Here is a 26444-nt window from a genome sequence, read left to right on the forward strand (position 1 = left end):
GAAAGCCAATAGTGACAAGATACTGTCCTATCTTGTTAGACCATGCTCTAGGTGATTGCTTCAAGCCATACAAGGCTTTCTTCAACTTGCAAACAAACTCAGGATGAACAGCATGCACATAACCTGGTGGCTGCTCCATATAGACCTCTTCTTGCAAATCACCATGCAAGAAGGCATTCTTTACATCCATCTGATGTAAAGACCATCCCTTTGATGCAGCCATAGCAATGACTGCTCTTACGGTTGCCATCCTTGCAACCGGACTGAATGTTTCTTCATAATCAATGCCATATGTTTGTGCATACCCCTTGACTACTAATCTTGCCTTGTATCTGTTCACAGAACCATCTGCATTGTGCTTCACCTTATAAACCCACTTACAACCAATTGCATTCTTACCTTTAGGTAAAGGTACCAATTTCCATGTAGCATTTGCTTCCAAGGCATCCATTTCTTCATCCATGGCTTTCTCCCATTTTTCTTTTCCCATGGCTTGCTCAAAAGAAGTGGGTTCTGGTTCGTGTATCACTTTGACCATATATGCATAGTGAATAGCTGTAAATCCATCATATTTTAGCCTATCCACAGGATACCTAGCTTTGGTAGACCTGCGCAAAGTAGGTTCACTCCCAGGTGCTCTCAAAACATCCCTGGTCTTCCTTACTCCAGGTGTAACAATAGAAGGAATATCCAACTCATCATCAATGCTCTGTTCTGAGCCACTGGATTCACCATCCACATAAGAGTGACCTGATTCACATCAAACATGGGCTGATCTACCTTCTCTTTTCCTTTTCATGATACCTGCATACCACTATCTGCATTACTTTGAGAAGATTCTCCTGATCTCAATCTGCCTGTCCATGGCGAAGAATGTGACTCTACAGGTCCACTAATATCTTGTGACTGCTGCTGTGAATTCTGTGCAGCATTATCATTTTTTGCATCTACATTATCAATCACATTTACTGGTTTATACCAGCTACTCATCTCATCAAAAACAACATCTCCGCTCACTGTAAACTTACGAGTAGAAGGGTTATAGCATCTATACCCTTTCTGCTGTTGTAGAGAGTAACCAATAAAGATGCACTTCTCAGCTTTTGGATCCAACTTGGATCTCAACTCATTTGGCACATGAACATAGGTGATGCGACCAAATATCTTCAAATGAGAAATATCTGGTTTCCTACCAGTATACCTCTCCTCTGGAGTCATGCTACAGTGGGAGTCATGTTCATTATGTAGACTGTTATAGCAACTGCTTCAGCCCAGTAAAAATCTGGCAAGTCTTTTTCGTTGAGCATGGCACGAGATACCTCTCCAATATGCCTGTTTTTCCTTTCTGCAATTCCATTTTGTTGTGGGGTATGACTGCATGAATATTGCTGCTTTATGCCATGCTCATGCAGGAACCTTGCAAACTCATTTGAGAGGTACTCTCCCCCTCCATCTGACCTTAGGCATTTTATTTGCAGGCCTGTTTCTTTTTCAACCATAGCTTTAAGAGTTTTGAAATGCCCAAAAACTTCACTTTTCTTTTTCATAAAATACACCCAAACTTTTCTGCTATAGTCATCAATAAAAATGACAAAATAATGACAGCCTCCAAGAGATGCAGCTTTAGTAGTCCACACATTAGAGTGGATTAATTCCAATGGCTTCTTACTCTCTTGAACATGTCTAGGAAATGGTTTCCTTGCCTGTTTTCCAAACTGATAGGCTTCACATACCTTATGCATTTCTGCAACCTTGAATTTAGGAAATCCTGCAACAATATTTTGGGCTTGCATTGATTTAAGTCGCTGTACATTAACATGACCAATGCGTTTATGCCAGATATCAATATCTGCAACTACACCGGTCCCATGTGCAAACATTGTTGCACTCAATTCAGGCATGTCTGTATCCAACGTAAACATTCTGCCCTTCTTTTTTCCTTTTGCTATCAAGTGACCTTTATTTTTCATATCCTCAACAAAGCATCCATGAGAATTAAATTTGACCTGGAAGCCCTGCTCAACCATTTGACCCACAGAAACTAGGTTCTTGGTGATATTCGGAACATAAAATACATCTGACAGGTATTTCTTTTTCCCATCCTCCATAGACAAAGGAATTTTTCCAATCTGCACAATAGGATGTGTAGTATCATCACCAGTCTCCACAAATCCTGGTTTTTCCATTTTCCTTGCATCCTGCATCCATTCTGCATGACCTGTCATGTGGTTTGATACACCTGAGTCAACATACCACACATCATTGCTTTCTTCTGCACTTGTCACAGAATTGGTCATGTGTTGCACCATAAACAAATGCTCATTTCTGTCATCACCCTATCTACTAGAAGATGCATAATTTCCTTGTTGCAATTTTCCATTCATGATGTCATTCTACTTTTTATAGCAGTCTTTAGCCATATGACCCATTTTACCACAGTAGTAGCATTCAACATTGCTGTTTGCATTTTGGCCTCTTTGCCATCCACCACGACCTCTTTGGCTCCCCTTGCCTCTAGAGTTACCATGTCCTCCTCCATAGGACTGGTTTTCTTGAGTTTGTTGCATATTTTGATTTCTACCACGGCCTCCAGATCGGCCTCCTCTACCTCTGCCTCTACCTCTTACAGCATTTGAGTAGAAGACAGCTTCTTTTGAAGTTCCTCCTGAAGAAGATGCACCACCATTTCTCTGCTCCTCAGAAATTAGAAGAGCAATCAACTCCTCAAAATCAGGAAATCTTTCACGAACAAAAATGGATGTTCGGGACTGTGCATAATCCTTTCCTAGACCATTCAAGGTCACAGAAACTAAATCATCATCTTCCACAGGCGACCCAATGGAAGCAAGTGCATCTGCAATCTTCACCTTCATGTGGTAGTCATTGATGCTCATACTTTCTCTTTGCACATTGTTCAACTCTTGCTTGAGCTGCATTTTCCTGGCTTGCGTATTTGTGCTATACATTTTTGACAAAGTATCCCATGCCTCCTTTGGCGTACTTGCATCTTGAATATGCACAATCATAGAGTCTGAAATGCTGATAGACAACCAGTACATAACTTTCCTGGCTCTCTCATGCCATGCTTTAAATGCCTGCATTTGCTGTTGATTGGGAACATCAGGAAGAACTGGTTCTTCTTCATTTCCTGCAACGAATTCCCAATATCCTTTTCCCATAAGGAAATTTGTCATTCTGAACTTCCATGCTTGGAAGTTGTTCTTGTCAAGCTTTTCAGTGACAATCTGTGAAAGAGAATCAGACGCCATTACAGAACACTGCAAGAAATTCTGTCACTGCAAAGAACACAGTTTCAGCCTTACAAGGGCAAATCTGCAAAACTGACGAAATTGGTATTTGACCACACAGTCACTTCCTAGTGACGATTTTGCATCAACAGGCAACAAGGATGATTCTGTAACTCCCAATGTCTCTGCGCATGGGCATACGATGCAATTTCTACAGTAACTTTTTACCGACCTGTAGAACAGTGGTCGCACAGCATAAAACAAGGCATTTTCCTGAGTGCATGCAGAAAACTTCTGCCTCCAAAACAGGCCCCGAAATGGCCTCAAATAAAAAAAACAGAGCAACCAAGGGCTAAAGCCCCCTCCCGCAGCATATATTGCCCTCTTGCCACACCGCGAAGGGCGTCTCAATCTGAGACAATGCACTCTTGCACTTTCCGGCTGTGCTACCTGCAGAGACTTGCTCCCAAAACAGAAAAATGAAAGCAACACTGGTCCTCTTACCAGAACACCGCGAACTTGGTTTGCTTTCTTGAGCTCCTTACCACGAACAAGGCTCTGATACCATGTCAAGATTGTGGGAGAGAAGGAAGGAGTCTCACTTGTAGCTTTCTTGCTTGCACAATGGGGGAATACACACAAGGGTGGAGGCTGAAAAACAATTTTCCTCTTCTTAGTTGTGTAAGCCAAAAAGAACTCAAATGCATAGAAATAGAAGAACCCTATATATGGGTCTCAAACCAAACTCAACTAACTAAGGTGGCATACTAACTGAGCCATGAACTAGAGTAGATAAGGATAGTTGTCATCCAGCAATTATTCATGGGCAGTGTACCAACTGCATCTGCAAACTGACAACTCGGTGACATAAATGCACAACGGTCACCCTAGCATATCACGAGTGGAGCTCGATATCTCAACATAGAATGGGTGGGGTGCATCCTACTGCTCTTGTGACTGACAAGTCTCAATAGGAGCTAGAGGCACTGTCCATGATCATTGCAAATGATCCTCATTATTGGATCATTGAATCCACAAGTGGTGATAGGTATCAGATTGCATTTCATATTATCCTATATTGATTCCATACAAGAAAGGCTTGCATTCAAAATATTCCCCCACACGTACACAATACATAACATTATTTTCCACTTTTAATGTTACTTTATATGTGTGTGGAATGTTTTTGGCAATGATTGGTTTCCATCTTATTTTGAGTTAATGTCCCTATAGATAAGTGTGATGATGTTTACACATCCTTGTCCAATCTATGCACTACCCAACTAAGTTGCAATTTCAAGAGATGTTTCAGTAAATGGTATTGTGTTATTCTTCCCATTCGAATGTGGTGCATTATATAATTAATGGATGGTGTGTGCACACTTGTATTTGTCACAAAAAATGGCCAAAGTTTGGTCATATATTTCTGCATGCTAATGTTGACACAACTAATCTTGTTGAGAGATTATAGCAGTACATCAAATACACTCTTCTTGATACTAGGATTAACAAATGTATACTTGATGTACTTCATGCCCTTGTGGGAGGCTCATCTTCAAGGTATAGAATGGGAGGAACTGCACTTGAGTTTTCTAAACAAAAGCAAGGGATAGGTAATGCCATTCATCTCTAAAAATTTTGAGTTTTGTGTTTCTTGGTTTGCATCAATCCTTTGAACATGGTTACATTTGAGCAGTTGACACAAAGTGCTTCAATATCTGATTGAGAAAGAGCCATATAGCCAAATTGTTAGCATGGGAGAAGATATTTTAGCTGTGTGAATCGGATCCATTCTCTCTCCAAGTTATTAACGAAGGAACTATGCTCAACATGAAAAACCAAGATAAGTGGTATCATGTGAGTATGCAATCAAATTATCATGATTGTGTTGATTGGGTTGCAGATTGGAAGCACTTTTATGGCTTGAGGCTTATCTTGAAAAGCCATTTTCTCACATCCATCAAGTTTTTCCCATTATCAATAATGTGCAACCATTTAGTCACACACCATCTGCTTCTTGTGATATTGAGGATCTAGTTTTGGAGAGGCCATGCTCTCATGAGGGTGTAGAGATTAGTGAGCTTGTATCTCCCATAAAGGATTTTAGAGGCCTCCTCAAGAGAATCAAGGATGAGATTCCCTCGTATAGCTCTATTCAAAAGAAGGCTTGCATGTGACAGTTGCAAAGCGCAAAAGGCTCTCTTGCTTATCTATTCACTCCATAGAAGATTGACATGCCTATGAAAGATGGAATTTACCAAATCCAAAAGAATGTTACTCAGACATGCGTGGGCCATGGTAAGGGTTCTTGCACTTATCCATAGGAGGTTTGGGGTCCTTCATTGCAACCAAATCACCCAAGTGTCACATGTGTACTGAGGCACAAGCATCAGCAAGAAAGGAGCTGTGTCAGATTCAACCCAAAACCCAACATATATTGCCATCATTGTTGCACCAAAACATTCTTAGTGGACCCTATGGCCATGTTTACTTGCCATACATGCCATGCCTTACTTCCACTCACAACAAGATATGCTTCTTACCCATCAACATCTGTCTTGATTGGGAGGATGGTGCAACTCTAAAGGAGACATACAATGGTACTTATGTTATTTTAGATCATACCTACACTAATGAGAATGAGAAGCATCAATTTGCTCATACATTTTTTGATGAGTAGGTGCTTACACATGTACTTGCATCTAGAGTTAGGATGTTGATGTTGTATACCTAATGTGGGTCTTTAAAAATCAAGCAATCTCAATTGTGTTGCACTAGACAAATTGCATTATATTCATGCTAAGAGATATTGGTTGAGGCACATATGATAGGGTGCACATGTATCTTAGGCATTAAAGGTACAATTATTGTTACAAGCCTATAGTTGACCACTATGTAGAGTTGAAGATTTTTGTAGCTAATGGCATATTTTGAAAATAGATGTGATTAGATGCTCAAAATACAAACTCTATTGTTGATGTTAATGGTGAATCTCATGTATTTTAGCTTATGTTTAAATTTATGATTATGGTTGTCAAGCTAGATTGTCATTTTTCATGTTATGTTTCATACAATCCCATTGCAATACTATTAATAGGGGATGTCCTTGAGGCAACAAACCAAATGCAATATGATAGAGTGGATAAAAATGGTCAAGTGCATGCTAGTGTAGATGTGTAAGACTATAACAAGACGTATATTACTTGAATGGATCAAAATTTCATCCTTGGCTTTTATTATAGTAAATGGAATTATGTTGGTAATAGTCTAGTTGCTTTAGATCAAAATCTTGATTATTTTAGCAAAGATCCTATAGTGGATCTTGATGTTTGGTACAATGAGGACATTATTGTAATCCTAAATGTTAGATCATCATGTGCACTACATCAAGTGAGGATGGATTTACAAAATGAAGATATTGAACTATCATACTCATTTGTGTTCTAACTTAATAACAAACGAGTAAGTTTTAATATCATATTATATCTACTTGGGTATATATTTGACTTCACTTTCTAATTAATAAATATTTATAACATGTTTTTTTACAGATCAATGAAAAGAGAGAAAAATATACAATGCAAGCATATTGAAGAAAATATGTCTTTACTATTAATACAAAATAAATGTACAAATTGTGTGACAAATTTTTGCCAGTCATTTCCATGACTTTTACACAAGGGCCTATAAGCAATGAGGAAAAGCTACTTTTTTTTTTTTTGAGAACTTTTCTTAGAAGAAGGAATATCCTTTCTAGGAGTCCATTTGCCTTTCTTTGATGCTTTGGTTGCCTTGGGTGTTGAAGACATAGCGTCACCTATTGTTACATGCACCTCCTCTCCTTCAATGTCCAAGCCCCCACTATTGTCCATTCTTGTCAGTTGCATACAATTAACCATTATGTACTTCATGACCTTTACTCTTATATATCAAATATTCTCACTTATACATCGATACCTTATCAACTGTCATATATTTATAAGAAAGATTTTTAGTTCATTGTTATTTTTTACAATGGACTATATTATTATCATCAATGGACTATTTTACAATAAATCTCTATCTTAAAATTTAGTATCTTTCACATTACTGTTATAAAGTTATCATCATTGAGATAAATAAACTTAACAAAACTTCTAATATTTGCAAGTACTCTCCAACCACAAGAGTAACTATCATCATGATGAGGACATTACAATCAACAATATAAAGTAAAACTATTAAACTTGTTTATGGTAGTTTATAGAATAAAATTTATTATTATATTCTAATTATATTAATCAATACCTTACTGCAACTTGTTTATATTGCATTATTGCAAGTAAATCAAAAGGCATGGGAGACTTTTTCTTTAGCACTTCAATCAATATTTTCACAACTCTGTACCAAAAAAACAATAAAATTTAGAGTGATTGCAAAAAAAAAAAAAACAAAGTATCAAGGATACCCTAGATGATAGAACTTACAACTTGGCATTTCCATGGTTTTCTTTTATAGAATTGATGAGGAAACATTGCCTCTCCACAGTCTATTCCAATTAGGCTCTAATGGGAACTGATATTTCAATAATCTAGCAAAATAAGATTTCATAAAATCTAACAAAATATCAAATTACTTACTTTTTATTGTATGAAATTAGAAGAACCTCCAAAGTTTCAAAGTCAATTGGATTGAATCAATGATCAAATGCACTTGCATCAAGCTCACTCTTCATATAGTACAAGATAGATGGATCAAGAACCTCAAATTTTTATTGTATATCAAAGGGGTACTCATGCATTACACACCTAGCAAAGAAATGGAGATAGGAAGCATCAACATAAAAATCTATTGCTAGAAAAATATAATAAGTAATAATAAATTTTGGTATATTATATCTCATCCTACCAAAAAGAATAAATTCATTTACTTCTCTCATTTTATTAATAAGAATTTAAATACAGTTAGAGTCAAAAAATACGATATCGGATCTTTTGTTAATATCACTAAGTAAAAAGCAACAGACATTGAAGCCCTTAAGGTCAACCCTTTCAAAAAGCGTAGATAGTTATTTCTTGAAAGATGGGAGTTGCTCTACTTCCTTTTCTTCTTCCTTTCTTTTATACTCTCTCCATTTATATGCCTACTTTTTTGTGATATTTTTCTCTTTCTCATGTAGTCTTGTGTCCTTTTCATGGGTGACATCTTCAACCTTAGGACTTGGATCACCTTTCTTTTTTATATATGGAGGCACATTTAACATATTGAAAACATCAGAAAGGGGGACTGCCTCAATGACCTTTGAAAACCTGTAGCTTGAGTAGTACATGAGTAGTACATGAGTGTAAGCCTATGTGCATGAGTAGTACAAATATAAGAATCTTGAAAAAACTCAATCAAAAAATCTTGTACAACCTCTTGAATACAATTTAGAGTTTCCCTGGTCTATTTAAAACTATTAAGACTATGCTTATCACAAATTTCTCTAACAACCCTTTGAAAATGTAGTTTTGAAACTACATTATCCAAAGTGTTCATTGCACTTCTAATCTCCTTTAGGCATCTAACATGCTGTGAAAACTTGCTCCTTGGCTTTGATTTCCTTGTAAGTTTGAAAGACTTGGAGGATTGATGAATCTTTGAAGCAAGACATTTAGGATCAACTTTCTACTTCCTTGTCGTGGCCTTAGTTCTAGCTATCTGAAACATAAAAAACAAAACTCAAAATTAGAACAAATCTACAAATCTCTGAAATAATGTCATCTACAATCACTTACTAGTAATACCTCAAATTTCAATCAAATAATAATGACCCAAGATATATGAAACGTGAACTAAGTCTTTTGGATAAGAGAAAGCTACACCTCGCATTTCACACGTCGCCTTTTTTTTAATACATATTTTATCAAATACCATTTATATCATGAAGTTTTACAAGCCTCGCAATAGAACAATGGTCATCTAGCAAATCTTAAATCTTATTCTCAAGTTCAACCCTTGAGAGAAGATCTATCTGAATCTTCATATCAATAATATTTAAATCTTATCCACAATAAAAGCAAACCTTGTGGGAGTTTCAATTTGAATGCCAGCATCAATTTCTAAGCCTCAAGAAAAATAATCAATTACTCATATAGTTGATGCACTCATAATTATTATCAACATCAATGGAAGTAAAATTATCGTTCTATGTGATAGCATATGAAACACAAAATGACTATTGTCCATGGGGAGAGCCATGACTAATTGTGTTTCATATGTCAGGCCCTTTTTGGAAATACATAGTGTGATTCATTACACTAATGCAAAGATAGCTCAGATTTGTCAAAAAACTGACATTTTTGAGGCCTTGGTACATATGCTATGATAAAATTTTCCCAAGTCACCTTGTGTTATGGAATAATTTTGAGTTATGACTAAGTTGGCCTTGTGTTGGTATTATTGAGCGTAGAAAGAGCTTTGTCTTTGAAAAACTCTTTTGCAGTTCAGAAATTGGATTTAAAAGGATGTTTTTTTTACACATGCGGCTGCTATAATACATAGTTAACTTGACACATATGACGAGTAGACCGTTTTTGCCTGAAAACTTGTGTCATGTGTCACTGATGTTTTTGGTATAATAGTGCTTTTATGGCTCCACTTTTTAAAAGTAAAATATAATTTTTAGCCTTTTCTTTTTCATTTCAAATGCAACTCTTTCTAATGAGTGCACAATACTTCTCGAACAAATGTGTGGTGACCGTTGGTATATATATACAACAAATCAAGATCAGGTTTATGTTAATTTTTCTTCCATGTATTTTGTTGTCGTCCACAAACCATTTATCTCATGTGCATCGCAAGGCCAAATCATATGTATTTCTACACAAATCCATTTATTCTCAACAAGAAATATAATTCTTAGATATCAAACTTTTTCTTGTTACCTTTTCTTTACAATCTTGAATTTCAAGCCATTAAAGATGATCAAATTTGTTGGTTTTCCTACGAAACAATTCATTGACGTATGAAACATGATTTAACCACTTGCAAAGAGTTTTGAAATGTTTTTGTCGCATTTCATGAGTCCTAAATATAAAATAAAAACTAATCGATGAAACGCGAAATTGTATACCTCATCTGCTGCTCAAGTAGTCAACTCACTTTTTGCAAGGCATTGCTATTGTATTTTGATCAATTTAACATATATGGTATCTTAGAGATTTGGATATGCAAGGTGAATGAAATAAGGTATCATTGTTGGACAATGTTCTATGTTTGTTCATTTAAGAGAAGAAAGATACATCGAGAAGTTAAAAATTCTATAAAGGGTTTGACTAAATTTTTTTATCAGTCTTGATTTAATCTTGTACATATGTTGAATGATGTGGTTTTGATATTCTAGATGCATTACCTTAGACTGATTTTTTTAGATGTATGAAAAGTGATTTCATTAAGTTTTTTGGATTAACTGACGTATAAAATACGATTTTATCAATTGCAAGCAGTTTGGATCATTGTTGTCGTGTTTCATGAGTCCTGAATGTAAAACAAAATTTGATCAATGAGACGAAATTGCATGCTTCCTCTACTGCTCAAAGAGTGACTTCACTTTTTACAAGGCAGTGCTATTGTGTTTTGACCAATTTAACAGGTGTGTTATCTTAGGGATTTAAATATGCAAGATAAATGAAGTAAAGTGTCATTGTTGCACTTTTTTGTGTTTGTTGGTTTAAGGGGAGAAAGATAACATTGTTCTATGTTTGTTGGTTTAAGAGGAAGAAGATAACATTGAACCCTTGCTCAAAATTTATTAGTGAGCATGTCATATATAAAAAGCCTAAACTTTAAAGCCAAGAGCGAGTTCTTGACAGAATATCAAGTAGTCAAAAATTCTATGAAGGGTTTGACTAATTTTTTAAAGCAATCTTGCTTTAATCTTTTAGATGAGAGCAAATATGGATTGGTATATTGTGTCCCTAAATTGATTTTTTTATTTTCAGGTTTTGGTTTTGTGAGTAATGAGGATGACTAAAAGGAAGTTTTATTTAGAGGGAATGAAAAAAGAGAATCTTGAGGATACCTGTGATGAAAAGCTCTTTGATTTTTTCCATGCAATTGGAAATTCATTTAGTCTTGTTTACATCAGAGATATGCTCAATGTTCCCTTTGATTTGCAAGAGCTCTTGAAGGATCTTGAAGAACAATTAAAGGATTTTTGAGAGTTTTATGATAAAAATGTGGAAGGCCTAGAGATTAAGAGATTTTTCCATTATAGTGATGTAATGAAAGCTACCAATGCTGCAAACAAGGTTTAGCCTTATTGATAAGAAATTCAAGAAGTGGAAAGCAATTTGCCATTTTCATCGGAATTAGTATCAATGTCTTCTTGTACATAAGGATGTTGGATTTCTTGAATATCTTCAATATATAGATAGTTGTTCTTTAGATACAATACAAGAGAAGAAGATAGAGAATATTGCAAGCAAAGATAAAGAGGTTGAAGAGAAGGGAAAAATATTTTAGAAGGATATTGAGAACCAGTTAATGTAGGGATTTGATATTGCTTTGTTTAAAAGTGAGAACATTACAAAAATGAAAGAAAATGAGATAGAGTTGAGTGCAGATATTCAAACAGATCCTCTTGAATGTGTCTCAATATTTTCCAGTTATCTCATTAACAAAAAGAGATACGTATTGCTAAATGATATTTAATACCATTTTGATTTTAGAGAAGATTACTGCTTGACAATCCTTGTAGCATGGGATCAAAATGATAAGAATTTTATACGTTAAGAATTGCTAGCAAGTCTTGATGTGAGGAAGAATTTTCAAGACAGCTCTATAGGCTTACATTCATGTATTAATCAAATCATGAAATATGAAAAAGAGGGGATACCTACAAAGAAAGAGTTCTTACAAATTCAACAAAGACTTGGTATTGATAACATGGGGTATGAAGAGAAACTGAAGTCTCCATTAGAGGAAAAACCAAAAAGTTCAATAAACCTTTATGACGAGTCTTCTTGAAAAAGATGAAAACCCTAAGGTATAGAATATAATTCTAAGATATCCATTATGGTTTATATTAAATTATGTTATGCATTATAAACAAATATTATTAAATATTTATCTATTGGCATATTACACTATTATGGTTTATTGTGCATATAGAAATTGAAGATATAGATAACTTTCTTGAAAAAGCCAAGGGCTCAAGGCCATTGAAGCTTGGCAAAAGTCAAGGCCTTGGTCATTATATCAGAAGCTCAAATAATCAAATAGTTGTAATTTATTATAATAGGTTGTCAAGATATCCCAGCTTACCAATGATGGCTTTAAAAGCTATCTTCAAGGTGATTGGATTCTAAGTTTTCAATAGAGATTAGAACAATATAATTTTGGTGAAGAAGGAAAAAGTTGTAAGAGTTTTTGGCTTCATGCCTGGATACAATAGATTTAGAGCTTTGGAGTTTTTGCCTCTTATTTGCTCTCCCATGTAGGAGATGCAAAGAATTTGAAGCTCCTTCTAGGCTATAGGAAACAAGAGTTCCTGAAAAGTAGAGGTCTCATTGAGTGGGATGAAATAAAAGATTCCTCCAGAGGACTTAGTGAATTGCTTAAAACTAAAGACTCTTCTGCAACATAGTCAAACTAAAAGATGTTAAGGGTTTCTTGAAACTCGTCTTTTTCCATTTCTTTGTCTAGTTCATAACCATTCTAAAACTATTTGCTTTGCACAAGACTTTAAATATCCCTATTTTCTTCTTTAAGTAACAGTGGATATAATTCTTACCAAAGATGATGTATTACATGATGCGATTGTGTCTTTGAGCTTAAATTTGTGCCAAATTTGTCTACAACCATTGAAATGCCTCTAATAATTTGTTTGCTTTTTATCTTTCACATCCATGTCATATGTGTCTAAAGTATTTTATTCTTACTTAATATTGTGATTTTTCTATACCTTGGGTTAACCAAATAGATAGAGATCTATAATTCTTTATAAAATATAAAGCATGGTTGTATAAAATATGTTGCATAGTTAACAAATAAATTCAATTTAAAAACCTTATATGAGTCAGAAAATATATGTAAACTTCTTATCATATAGTGAGTGAAGTGTTGATTATCCCAAGTTTCTATCATTACATTTCTAAAAAGGTTCAACTGGTTTTTGAAGTCTTTGATATCGTCATTCCACTAAGTTTTATCACAATAAAAGAATCCTTTGTCTAGTGTTTTCCAAACATTGGTTGTTCTATTCTGAGCTTGTCCATTATCAGCACGATCCTTAACTACATTATGTAGGCACTTCCATTGATTGTATCTAATAGTTGAGCCACCATTCCTAGAGTTTATGTTACCAAGTCTTCCATGAAAGCCTAAGAACCTTCTAGCTTTCACTCCACCAATAGATGGCTTTTTGGAGACACAATTGCCATCCTTAGACTTTTGAATATTTGGTTCAATAACAACATTACCACAATGCAAACCAATTGTAGATAAGACTTTCTAAATATTTGTTATAGCATCTATTCTAGCTTATAATAGCTTCATATTCCATGCAAATCCTATATAAAGATAAACAAGCTTTTCAATTATCCTACAAAATGCATAAAGTGTAGACATATGGACATTCACTAAAGAAATATCTAGGATTAACTTAAACTGTGGATCTTTCTTGTTTCTAGAGAGGACTCTATTTCAATTGCTTGAATTCAACTCTATGGCTAAGGATATGCAATATAGGCAAGAAGATCTAGAGTTGGCCCCTTTTGATACATTGTACATACATATAAGTATATTTAAGTCACCGGCTATGTACGACTCATTCTTATAGTTTTCAAATCCTTCAACAAATACCTATTCTCTTGCTTGTTATCTCTTATTGACATTAGATATTAGCGTTCAATAAAAAACCCAATACAATATATCAAAACCCTCTATATCTACTTCAAATGATCCTAGCCACCAAATATTGTGTTTTGATTTTAACATTAAATGATATTGAGTGATTGCAATGATCTGATGAAAGTGCTTTATTAATCAAGGTAATAAAAACCCTCTCTAGTTTTATACATTTCAAAATCTCACTTTTATCAAGTTTAACCACAAATCTAGCTACTCATTGTGCCTCTTCTAATGACAAGTCATAGAATTTAATCATTAAATATTATAAGGTGACTAAGTCAAGGAAAATATTGTTAAATTCATTGAATACAATTTCCTTATTCTTGCCCTTGAAGCTAACCTTGATATAAAAAGACTCGCCCAAAATCTCTATCACTTTATTATTCACATTGTCTAATAGTTTTAAATATATATATCCTTGAAAGTATGCAATTACGTTCTTATCATTGCTTCATATTTGACTGTAAAAGCTGAAAAAGTTGTATATAAGCATCTCAACTAATACCAATATTATTTAGTGTCTTCTACACTAACTGAGTATCTAGATAACGAATCTTTCGAAATGACTCTAAGCATTGTTATTTTACCTTTTTAAATTTCTTCTCCAAAATTTCTTTTAAAACTAATGAAAGAAGAAGATAATAAATCTGAGATGCTTTTAAAGAATCTCTTTCACTTACATTCGATTGAAAAAAAAAACTAAACAAAATTAACATCACAAATCAATACAATTAATTATAAATAAAGCTATATTCAATCTTTTTAAAGTGAAAAAAATATACATTGCTACTTAGATTCTTTTACTATAACCATCACCTCCTCGTTTGAGATTCAATATTTTTTAGAGCATTTTTTTAATTTTAAATGCTTAAAATAGTTTACTCTTGTTTATAAGATTTGATGTGTTTCTCCAAGAATGAATCCTTTGTTCACAACCCTTTAGCTTCTATACTAACTCATTATATTTTAATAAAAGATGATCCTCTAATTTGATAATATTCCTTTCTGTAACTAAGTTAAGTGTATAACCTAAAAACCCATTATAACCATTACCAATGAACCTCAACAATAAAGAGCTATTATAGAAAGACAAAGTGCTATTTTTACTAGGATCTTTGGGATATAGCCTACCATCTAACCAAAGATTTAAGATTCTTCTTTTTTTCAAACCTAAATATATGTTTTGTAGACTTTGTAATAATAATGGGTTTTATTTTCTTCCTTATTGGTTTATACTCACTATCCAACTCAATATGAAGATGATAGAGAGATCTTTTACTAGAGCTACAAAGATTATTGGATGATTGATATATACCTAAGGATATTATTAAAAGATTGGATTGAAAAACTATGTGAATTAGAAACAAGAAGGAAAATTTTAAAAAAACCAGTAAAGATGAAAAAGAAAAAAAAGAGAGAATGGAGAAAAGTATTCAAACATTGAATAAAATTCAAATTGAATTAAAATCTTTATTATAATAATCTTTGTCACCTTTATAACGGCCTAGATTTCTAGGTTTGATGTGACCACAAGAATATAAAAGTTTTTATAAAATCTAAATATATATATATATTCACTTATCAAAATATAATTTTTTTATAAATTTAAAAAATGATTTTATTTCTTAAAATATTTTCTCTAGGATCGCTTACAAGGCATTTTCGAGATCGCAAAACTCCTCTAATGCTACAAAATAGAGAAAAGTAACAAGATTTAAAAACCCCACTATCAATAGATGCTTTCTAGTATATTCATCCTTGATAGTCTACCTTTACATCGATGAGCTTTAGCTCATCTACAAAATGCAATACTCTAATACTATCAATGTCCGCATAGCGTGTACACAATGCAATGATGGACCTGTTACAAAAAGATAATAAAATTAAATATTTATATCAAATTAAACATACCAATATAAATAGAGATAGCAATAAGCTACCTCCTAACACTGGGCAAGGATACCTAACACTAAGCAAGCACTCCATAAAATAGTTAATGAAACTCTCACTCATGGATTGTACACAACAAAGAAGCACCAATGACCTGTACAATATCATCTACTCAATAAGAATAAATGTTTTATCATAAGAAACATGTAACGATAGCAACAATACTCTTACCAAAACACCAATGGCTGAAAAATAAATATGGATTACCTCACATCACTCCCCTTGAGGAAGGCTAATTTGCAAACAAATTTAGGTAAGGATACCACAAGCTATTCACAAAGTATCCAACTAAAAGTAAACAAATTTCGACAACCAAAACAATATTATGAGGGAAATATCTTAGGTATATTGTGATAGATGTGTGATAGGCAAGATGTATATTAAGCATTACAAGGATCAATACTCACATGCCAAATAAGCTCATCATTCTCATTGATACCTCGTCACTATGTAAGAATGCATCCAACAAGCTCATGTCAACATCTACACGAAGCTTGGAATATCTAGCCATGAACTACCCCACTCCAATCTTACGGTGACAAAATATATTATGAACCATTAACAATGATATGGATCTATATTGACTATACACAACAAATAGTAGCTACTTTACCATGGCATTTCTTGCTTTTGTCCTCTTGTCTCGATTGGACTAATAGCATTGAACATCCACTGTATTAGTACCAATCATAAACACAATGTTTAGAGAATAGCATAGACTACTAAAGAGAAGAGATGTTAATCGAGTAAGACACTTCTACCCCAACAATCCAACTTAGTTATTGCGTAGTCAGAGAAGTAGTGCCATAAAGTGCTTCCCCCCACCTTGCAATGCACACGAACAAAAAATTGTGCAATAATTTAATATAGAAACATCGTACACTTAAAAAATGTATGACCTTTTACCCTTTTGCTATCGTAATGCTTTGCTTACATACCAAAGACAATATCCTCGTGAGTGCTTGATCCAACATGAAGCATACCATCTATAGCCATATGAAAATCAACCTCATCACTTTGCAACTAGAGACCATTGTCAATGGTCTAATGCTCACCAAGGGCAATCCCCTCGATGTGAACTTGTGGCACCTCTTTGTCTCCTATGCACAATCATTTCTAGAAAGAGATTAATAAACAAGTATACGTAAATGAAGAGAGTTAGAACTAGGGAGATACAAAACATGGCATTATTCATGATAAGAATTATAATTTAAAATTTTCAATGTAATTATATGCTTCTCATAGCCCTCTATAGTGTGCTTTCATGTTCTCTCAACGTGTTCCTTTTTTAGTCATACTTTGCCATCGCTATCATCACAAACACACGTATGTAATCCTCCCTTGTCATGATATGCTCTTCATTTTCCAACAAGTCCCATAATGAACTTGCATTCTCACGCTAAGCCTTCTCATACTTTTTTGTAGTTTGGTTTAACTTTCTTTCTAAATCCACAAAACATTTTTTTTCTTAACATTGCCAAGTATGCACCATAGTAGAGAAATGATGGATCCCAACAAGACGGCCTGTCTGTTGAGATTCAGCAATCACACTCACTAACAGCCTCTTTGTATGGAGCTTCAGGGCCAAGGACATGCATGCTTATCTATCCCATATGCACAGTGGTGCCTACTACAGTTTCCTACTTTCCTATAAAGCATTGTACTTGCTTTCTTTTCTTAATGTAATGATAGTACTCTTTTCTTATCAGTAAAGTGTCATTGTCCACATACACAAGATTGTGTTTATGAGTCCAAGTCTCAATCTTGGAACCTAATTCACTTGTGTAACAAACAGTGTCTTTGTCTCCTACATCATGAGTTTACTCTTCTCCTTCCATCCACCATAACTTACTGCCATGTCCTAGATCCCGCTCATTCCGACATGGTATCAGAGCCCAATCGGGCACAGCATTGCTTCTCCAGCCTCTCTTGATTCCTCTCAACCTCCATCCAGCTCAGTGTCAGTGTATGAATTTTTTTTCTCAACTTCATCTTCAGCCAAGCTTGTGGCAGCCATAGCCAAAGAGCACATAACTCTGATTGAGGACCTAGATCTGCATCTACAGGCCATATCTCAAATCGATTTCTTCTGCAAAAGTGTTCTACACTCCAAGGCACTTCATCGTGGCACGTCAGCCCTCAACATTAGGCGCATCAAAGAGCAGCATTGTGAAAATTCGTTGTCGCTGTCAAATCTGCACTTCATGTTCGTACTGTTTGCGCCATCAACACGCAACGAATTCCAAGCTGCAACCATGGGGCTTTGGAAGGCTATGACATAAGCTTCCTATACATGTAAAAAGTTTGGAAAATGATCAACTACAGCTCTTGCAATCTGCAAAAAATCAGGCCCCTGTCTGAAACCCTAAACTGTTAGCCATAGCCAGTTTCATCAAAGCTAAAAAATCTCATCATTTTCTCTCTCCTGCCACCTGGAGCAACCCACTGCCACTCTGATCTACTATCCCAGCACCAAATCAAGGAGGGGAAGGACCTGAGAAGATTGAAGAAGGATCGACGACCCCGAGCAAGGAAGATTTAAGCTCAACATCAAGTCTCTAGATTGTGTGTTTTCACACTACCATTACTTGTCTCTTGACACATTGTAATCTGCTCTTTCACTTGTAAAATCTGAGAATCTTGGAGCTGATTTGCTGCTGCTCCAACCATCCAACATGGGAAAAGACTCTCCAAATGCTCGGTTCAAGGGAGTCGGGTTTCACACCTGGCAAACCCGCATTAAGCTCATCCTGATGAAGAAGGGTCTCTGGGCCATCACAAATGGCAAAGAAAAGAAACCTCGAGATGTGGACCTTACAGTTTCTTGGCAAAAGAATGATGACAAGGCACAAGCCATCATTAAGATGAAATTGGATGACAGCTACATCCATCATGTGGATGCCTGTGACACATCCCATGACACTTGGGACAAATTGGATACCTTATTTGGTGCACAGTCAAAGTCGTCTAAGTATGGTCTATTGATTGAATTTTTCCAACTTGATATGAAGCCTCATACATCCCTAGCATCCCATCTAAATTACATGAAAAGTCTCCTAACCCAGCTTGCAGAGATAAATCTAAAAATGGATGAAGATGTTTGTGTTGGTGTCTTGTTAAAAAGTCTGCCTCCTGCCTATGATAATGTATCAACCACTCTAACCAATATGCCTGATCCTTAATTTGTTGATATTAAAGCCTCTCTGCTAGAGGAAAAAAAGAAACTTAAAAGCAAAGAAGAGCCTAGCACTTCAAAGGATGAACAAATGTTATATGTAAACAATAGATACAAAGGTAAAAAGGAACCGCTCTTCTGTGACTTCTGCAAAAGGACCGGACACGCTGAGAAGTTCTGTCATGCTAGGAAGAGGTCCCAAAAGACCTATCTTGCAGCTGTGAAAGAAGAAGAAGACCATGGACCAAAAGATGAAGATGAAGATGAAGATGAAGACCACCAAGATCGGAAGGACAAGCCTCATCAGTCCTTCTACTCTCATTACTCTAATAGATTGTTTTAAAAGCCTTGTATTTCCTACCCCTAATGCTTCTTGCCATAAGCTTTGTAAACTCCTCATATAACTTGGCACTACAATCCCTGTACACTTTGTGAGGCCCCTGTTACAGCCTTTGGATGTCCATCATGTTTTGGTGCCCACACTTAGTCTTTTCTGTGACAGCCTTTGGTATCTACCATGTTTGTGGTGTGCCCACACTTTGCAAGTGGTTCTCATTACAACCTCTACACACTTTGTGCCTTTCTAGTTGTGATTGAGGAGGGGTGTTGAGATTCAGCAATCACACTCACTAACAGCCTCTTTGTATGGAGCTTCAAGGCCAAGGACATGCAAGCTTATCTATCCCATATGCACAGTGGTACCTACTGCAGTTTCCTACTTTCCTATAAAGCATTGTACTTGCTTCCTTTTCTTAATGTAATGATAGTACTCTTTTTTTATCAGTAAAGTATCATTGTCCACATACACAAGATTGTGTTTATGAGTCCAAGTCTCAATCTTGGAACCTAATTCACTTGTGTAACAAACAGTGTCTTTGTCTCCTACATCATGAGTTTACTCTTCTCCTTCCATCCACCATAACTCACTGCCATGTCCTAGATCCCGCTCATTCCGACATTTTTGCACAAGATATCAATGTGCAAGCCATGCTTAACTACCAGGTGTCAAATCATCCTTGCTTTCCTAGTAAAATTCACGTCTTTTCAGGTAAAGAATGCCAATATGGCCCTGACATACGAGGGATCCATCAAATAATGTAACCTCCATGTATGATAGGTGTCCCTATAAAAAAGCATATATATACTCAATACGAAATGCAAACAAAAGTCATATATACATTCCTTCTAGATAGTTTTCTACCAAAGGAAACCCATGGTAAACATATTACAATACAAAATAATTTTCACTTTTCTCATTTATAATATTTTTAAAAAACACTCTTACCAAAGTATGGATTGAGCAAGACACATCCATTGGTGCTTAAGATCTAGTATGCTTAGCATGGTCCCTACAACCGTATTAAGAAAAAGATGCAACCTAGAAATTAAAATGACCACAACTTTTTAAATACTTTGAAAAAAAAACATATCTCAATCAAGAGTCATAAGGAATGAGTAGATTACATCAATATTTGTGTAAGTGTTGGAGGCAATGAATGTAGGATGCAATTGTGATGCCCTACTATGTGTACATGGAGCCATGCTATCAATGGATGTACTAATATTTGCAGCATTTAAGAATAATCAATATTAACATAAATGTACTAAGTATCAACCAACAATACACACAACATATGCATGGATTCTCTCAAAAAATAAGGACTCATATTAATGCAAAAGAGATTATGCATTCAAAAAAACCTACTTTGAGCGACAAAAAATAAAGAAGAGAAAATGACATTCTATAATTGGAGCGACCCTTTGTACTACTCACAACACTTTGATATGATGATATCATTGTATTACATGAAGTGTTTAGTTGTCCCCCTTCCAATGGTTGGATGGAAAGGGGCTCAATAAAATTTAACTTGCATTGGAGCTCATCATGCGACAATAAGAATAAAATTTAAAGCTTGCATTAGAAACCTTAAAATTGTTCTGCTAATAATTGGAATCTTCCATGAGAAATTGACTCATCTCGAGTTCCAAGCAAATGTACAAAGGCCTTATGACTCCCCAAAGCAAATCTATTTAAAAATGCTTTTGATGTAATTGTTGCATTTGACACAAAAAACATGCCTAATCTTCATCTTTGAAAGTTTTCTCCAATCCACAAAACCTAGTATTCGAAAACCTGGAAGGGTCCTATATATCGAGGAGGTTCGGGATGGAAGGGTTGATTAGATACTTACAGAGTGTATGTTTGAGAGGGCCCTTATGTTGGGTGACGACGGTGTCGACAGTGTCGCGGGTGCTGGAGAGCAGTAGGTGGCTAGAAGGAGCCCCGTGAGAGAACAGCAAACAATATTTTCGATGGTCAAGTTTGTTTAAAATGCTGGACCCCATTTAATTTGTAAGGCTAGTTTACATCTGAACCAGTCAATGGTCACGAAGGGCACTCGCGATTGCAATTTGCACACGTTGTTGCATTCTTGATCCCAACTCCACGGGGTCTTAAAGACGCCATGGGAGATAGTGTTGAGGCTACCACACCACAATCAACCCCACGTGGAAATCCATGTCACTACCCACTAATGTGCACATTTCATGGGGGGGAGGTGTGGGGAATCCAAGTTAACTCTAACCATGGGTTAGAGAGGCAATTTATAACTAAAGGTAAAGAATGTGCAAAAGGAGAACGAACAACTAGAAAGATGCATTATTCTAGTCTGATTCTCTCTCTCTCTCTCTCTTAGCTTCTCAGCAAAAACTTCCATAGGCAGGTGGGCCGTGGCTATGAAATTGCCTCACATTACAACATTTAATAAAAAGTATTGTTAGCAAGCCACTCAAGGAAACTCCTCTTAACTAGAAGTGATTTTAAAGTTATCTTCCACCTTGCCACCACAACCATGGTATATGTGTATGCTCTTATGGGCAATGCTAACAAAGCAGCATAACAACAATATAAATCACTAGATGCTAGCAACAAGAGACAATCTTATTGCTTCACAATAGTATGTTGATTTCAATTACCATTTCCCAAAATACCTCTCTCAACAAAAAGACATCGCAAGTGTGGCCCAAAAAACAAGGGACGCTAGTTTAAGAGACACTTAAAAGGTCGCGCAAGGGAGCCTCTTAAGTGCTAAGTGAAACCAATGGCCAAATCCAAGAAAAGGAAACAACTCTATTATTCGCCACCACCATAATCTTAATTGCCCAATGGGGGTCCACTTCCTTCGAGAATAAAAGAGAGCATGAAGCTTGCAATTTACAAAGCCAATCACCACAATATCTTGTAGCATCCTTACATAGTTAGAAGGAAGTATGATAATTTAGAGATAGAAATGGAGCATTTTGTAGACGTCATGCCCAACCTAGTGAAAAAAGTACAAGGGGGAGTCAAATATTCATAAAGTGGTGGAAGGGCCAAGAGATCTTTGCAAATGATTTGAGTATTGGACCATGGGAGAAGCAACGCTTTTTAAACAATTGTATGCCTATCTAGGCAGCCAAATGCCTAAACATTCCCCATCTACATAGTTTCTAGTACTAGTAAATTCACTTCTACACATTAGCTAGTACGAATTGTGGAGAAATACATGCATATAGCAACTATTCGTATAAGAACATTCTTCTCATGGTCCAATGCTTAATCCTTGTCAAATATCTCTTAACCCCTCCCCGCCTTGATGAATGTCTAGCCCCATCCTTGTACTCAAATTTCAACCCCTAGCTTGGGCGAAAGACTTATGCAATACTCTTTTTCTATCTCAGAGTAATCTTACTCCTTTCTAAGCATACTATTCTAGTAGATGCTATCCCAGTGATTGACTTTACAAATTATAAGGACACAACTTTTGATCCTAAATGTGCCACTTATCTCTATTGCAAAGAGTACCTTCTCAAGTACTATCCTTTCAACAAGTCACTTACTCCCATCTCCCTTAATGTTCTATATGAATCATCGAAAAAAAAATCCACAAATACAGGTGCAACTAGGGTCTTGCTATCAATTGACTCCATCATTGGCCACTACACATTTTTCAAATTCCATGATATTTCTCATTTCTCAAATTTTTCCTTTTATTTTATCTTTCTTCCAATCTTCTTCCCTCCAACTCATTCCTTACCTCACCATCCATCATCGACTTACTTTTCCCACTTCGTCAATTATGCATGTCTCCCATTATATACTTCTCAACTACCTTTCCATCTCACCACTTACTATTTCTTTGTACCACCTTTCCCTTCTTCACCTTCTCGTGTTTCTAGTTATATCCACAAACATAGTGAGTGTAAGAGCCACAAACTCATATCGCCAATATACTAGGCCTAGAGGATAATGTACAAGGATGTCTCATATGAATAAGAGCAGCTCAACCACCTTGCCTTTGCTCAACTATTACATTCTCTTTCCCCTTAAGGAAGCCTAGATCATATACTTGGAGCTCTCTTATTAATGCAATATACCTAAGACTAGTTTGCTTAACTTATCTAATTGACATGATCTATATCCATGTGTACCCTATTATTGAGAAGCTATACTTGATGTTGGAGCCTACATACAATGTATCTCTTGGTGACAGCGAGTATTTAATTACATTTATTGATGATTACTCTACAAAACTAAGAGTGTTTAAATGTAGAGTAAAAAAATAGAGTAAAGTAAAACTTGAAAGTAGAGTTAAAAAAAAAGGAAAACTAAGAGTATTTAATTACATTTATTGATGATTAAAAAACAAAAACAAGCTTGAAAGTGAAGGCCTCTCTAATGAGTTGAGTGACTTTTTGAGGTCTCACATCATTATACATGAGCAGAGAATCTAATGGAGCCGAGATATAGAATCATTATGATTGGGTATATTTGGCAAGGGCTTTGCTACATTCTATAACTATATTCTAAAGCATTAACTCAACATTTGGCAAAGAGACAAGGCGCCATGAGATCCAAAGCATAAGTATATCTTTGGTGATGACCCTCCATCCACGATCACATTTTCATCCTTTAGGAAAGCATTGAGAGCAAGGCATATCAAAGGAAAACTTACTACTCTACTTTGTGAATTTTTCCCAAAGCTCTTGAAATTATACTAACAACCAAGCTTAAGAGTGGAGACTAAATGTCTTGGAACCCCTAAGTCAATGCTTGGGATATCATATCCATCTATGAGGAGCTAATATGCAAGGTTCAAGTAGATTTAATAGTCAAGGATTAAGATGTGGCTATTTGACACTTTGCTAACTACCACACTTTCATATGGCACTCCTATATTGAGGCCAAGTGATCCAAAAAGGAAGGCATGCAAATGAGCATGGGAGGATGGCACCTAGAATGCTATACAAGAGAGGGAGGAGGACAATGTGATGGAGGCCACTATATGGATAAGAGCCAACAATAGCAATTGAGGAGGGATATTATCATTGATTGCAACCATGGGAGTAATCTTTGATGATGATCTATATAATCTCAAGCAAGGTCTCAATCCCACAGACAACTGTATACACGAACCTAGGAACCACACCTATTGTGAACAAGGCCTTGTTTTAAATTGTGTATTTTTTTCATCAACTATGGGATACCCCCAAGGACAAGTAATCTAGAGAGTAGCCTTCCAAGTGATTGCAATGAGCAATAGATAGGGATTGAAGGTGCTAGTGAGATTGTTAGGACATATTCACCATTCTCAAACCACCCATGAGGGCCATCCTCAAATGACTCACAAGCACCACTATACTCTCTCATGACACATACATGTGTATCCTATGACTTGCAATCATTACGGATCCAAAGTATTCTAGCATTTTGGCCCTTGGGCTTTGACGAATGTAACTTTTCCTTCTTTTGCATGTGCAATGTACGTATCAAAATTATGTCATTGTATTTGTTGGGTCTTATAGACCATTTCGGCCTCTTTAGGGATGGTAATATAATCTCTCTCTTTTTTTTGTAAAAGGTAATTGTATTAATTACGAAAAAATGTACAAGGTGACATGATTACAAGATACACGATGGCTCTAAACCATCATGTGCAAAATCTCTCTCTCTCTCTCTCTCTGATTACAAGATACATGATGGCTCTAAGCCATCGAGTTACAAAAGTCATGGGAAAGACGCAGAGGAAATATCCATATGCCAGGGAAGTAAGTCCTCCCAAGGGAGTAAGTCAGAGTGCCGAATGAGATCTAACTGCCAATGCAGGAGACCTCTAAGCCTTGCAATATGTCCCGGAACATTAGAGGCCGAATAAAAAAGAAAGACATTCGGAGTGATCCAATTGTGCCAGCAGCCCCAATATCTAAGAAAGTGAAACAAGATCTTCATATGCGACTGTACCGGTGTGGGGTATTTGGGCCGTACAAAAACCCAATCAAAAGGGCTTAGGAAGAAACCAACCACCGCTCACCAAACCGCTGACAAGAGTGACCAGATATTCTTAGCGAGAGGGCAAAAAATAAATCGATGACGGACCAATTCCACATTGGTGGTGCAAAAGAAACAATTGCCGTGAGAGATTCGACGCTTGGAAAGGACGGAAGCAAGAGGAAGACCACCAATCATCACCCTCCAAAGAAAGACCTTGCACTTGAAAGGTGTCTTGTTCAACCAGCCCTCCATCACAGTTGCCTTCCACCATGACTGAGATTTACGCAATCCCCATACAGTATTAGCTTTAGTAACCATCCATTGATGATATTTAATCAGAAGATGATACACTTGGTTAGCTGACGCCTTTTCCAAATTCAACTGACCTGCAAGGTCCCACTCCTGCCAAGGACGATCCAAAGCCAGGGCAGGAAATGGTTGTCTGCTCTGGAGCACAAGCAAAAGCTGTTCCCATAAATCACGGTATTCACAAGGGATTCTGAAAAGCCTCCTAGCTGTACGAAACGATATCAACACATTGCGACTGGCAAGGGTGGCATCTGCAACAACTGAAGTCAAGCCCAAACGTGCCATGCGGTTAAATTTTGGTCTGAGCTCATGTTTGCCTTTCCAAGAAAGTAATCGCGAGGCTGCCAACAATTCCAGTTGAAAAGAGTTAGTATGTAAGCGGTCCTCCGCTGGATGCCACCGAGCCTTCTGGAGGACCAATTTCCAGGAGCATACCGAATGAGCAAGCAAGGATGAGGAAGGACTAGAAAACCGAGAGTCGACATTAAGAACATGCCACCAGGAGCTTCGAATTTGGATATTACCATGCACAAGCCCGTGATCCTCAAGAAAATAACGGGCTATAACGACCCATGGGTGA

This window comes from Lygodium microphyllum, chromosome 4 (assembly GCF_053477565.2).
Source record: "Lygodium microphyllum isolate KBCC chromosome 4, Lygodium_microphyllum_v1.1.10, whole genome shotgun sequence".
NCBI lineage: Eukaryota > Viridiplantae > Streptophyta > Polypodiopsida > Schizaeales > Lygodiaceae > Lygodium > Lygodium microphyllum.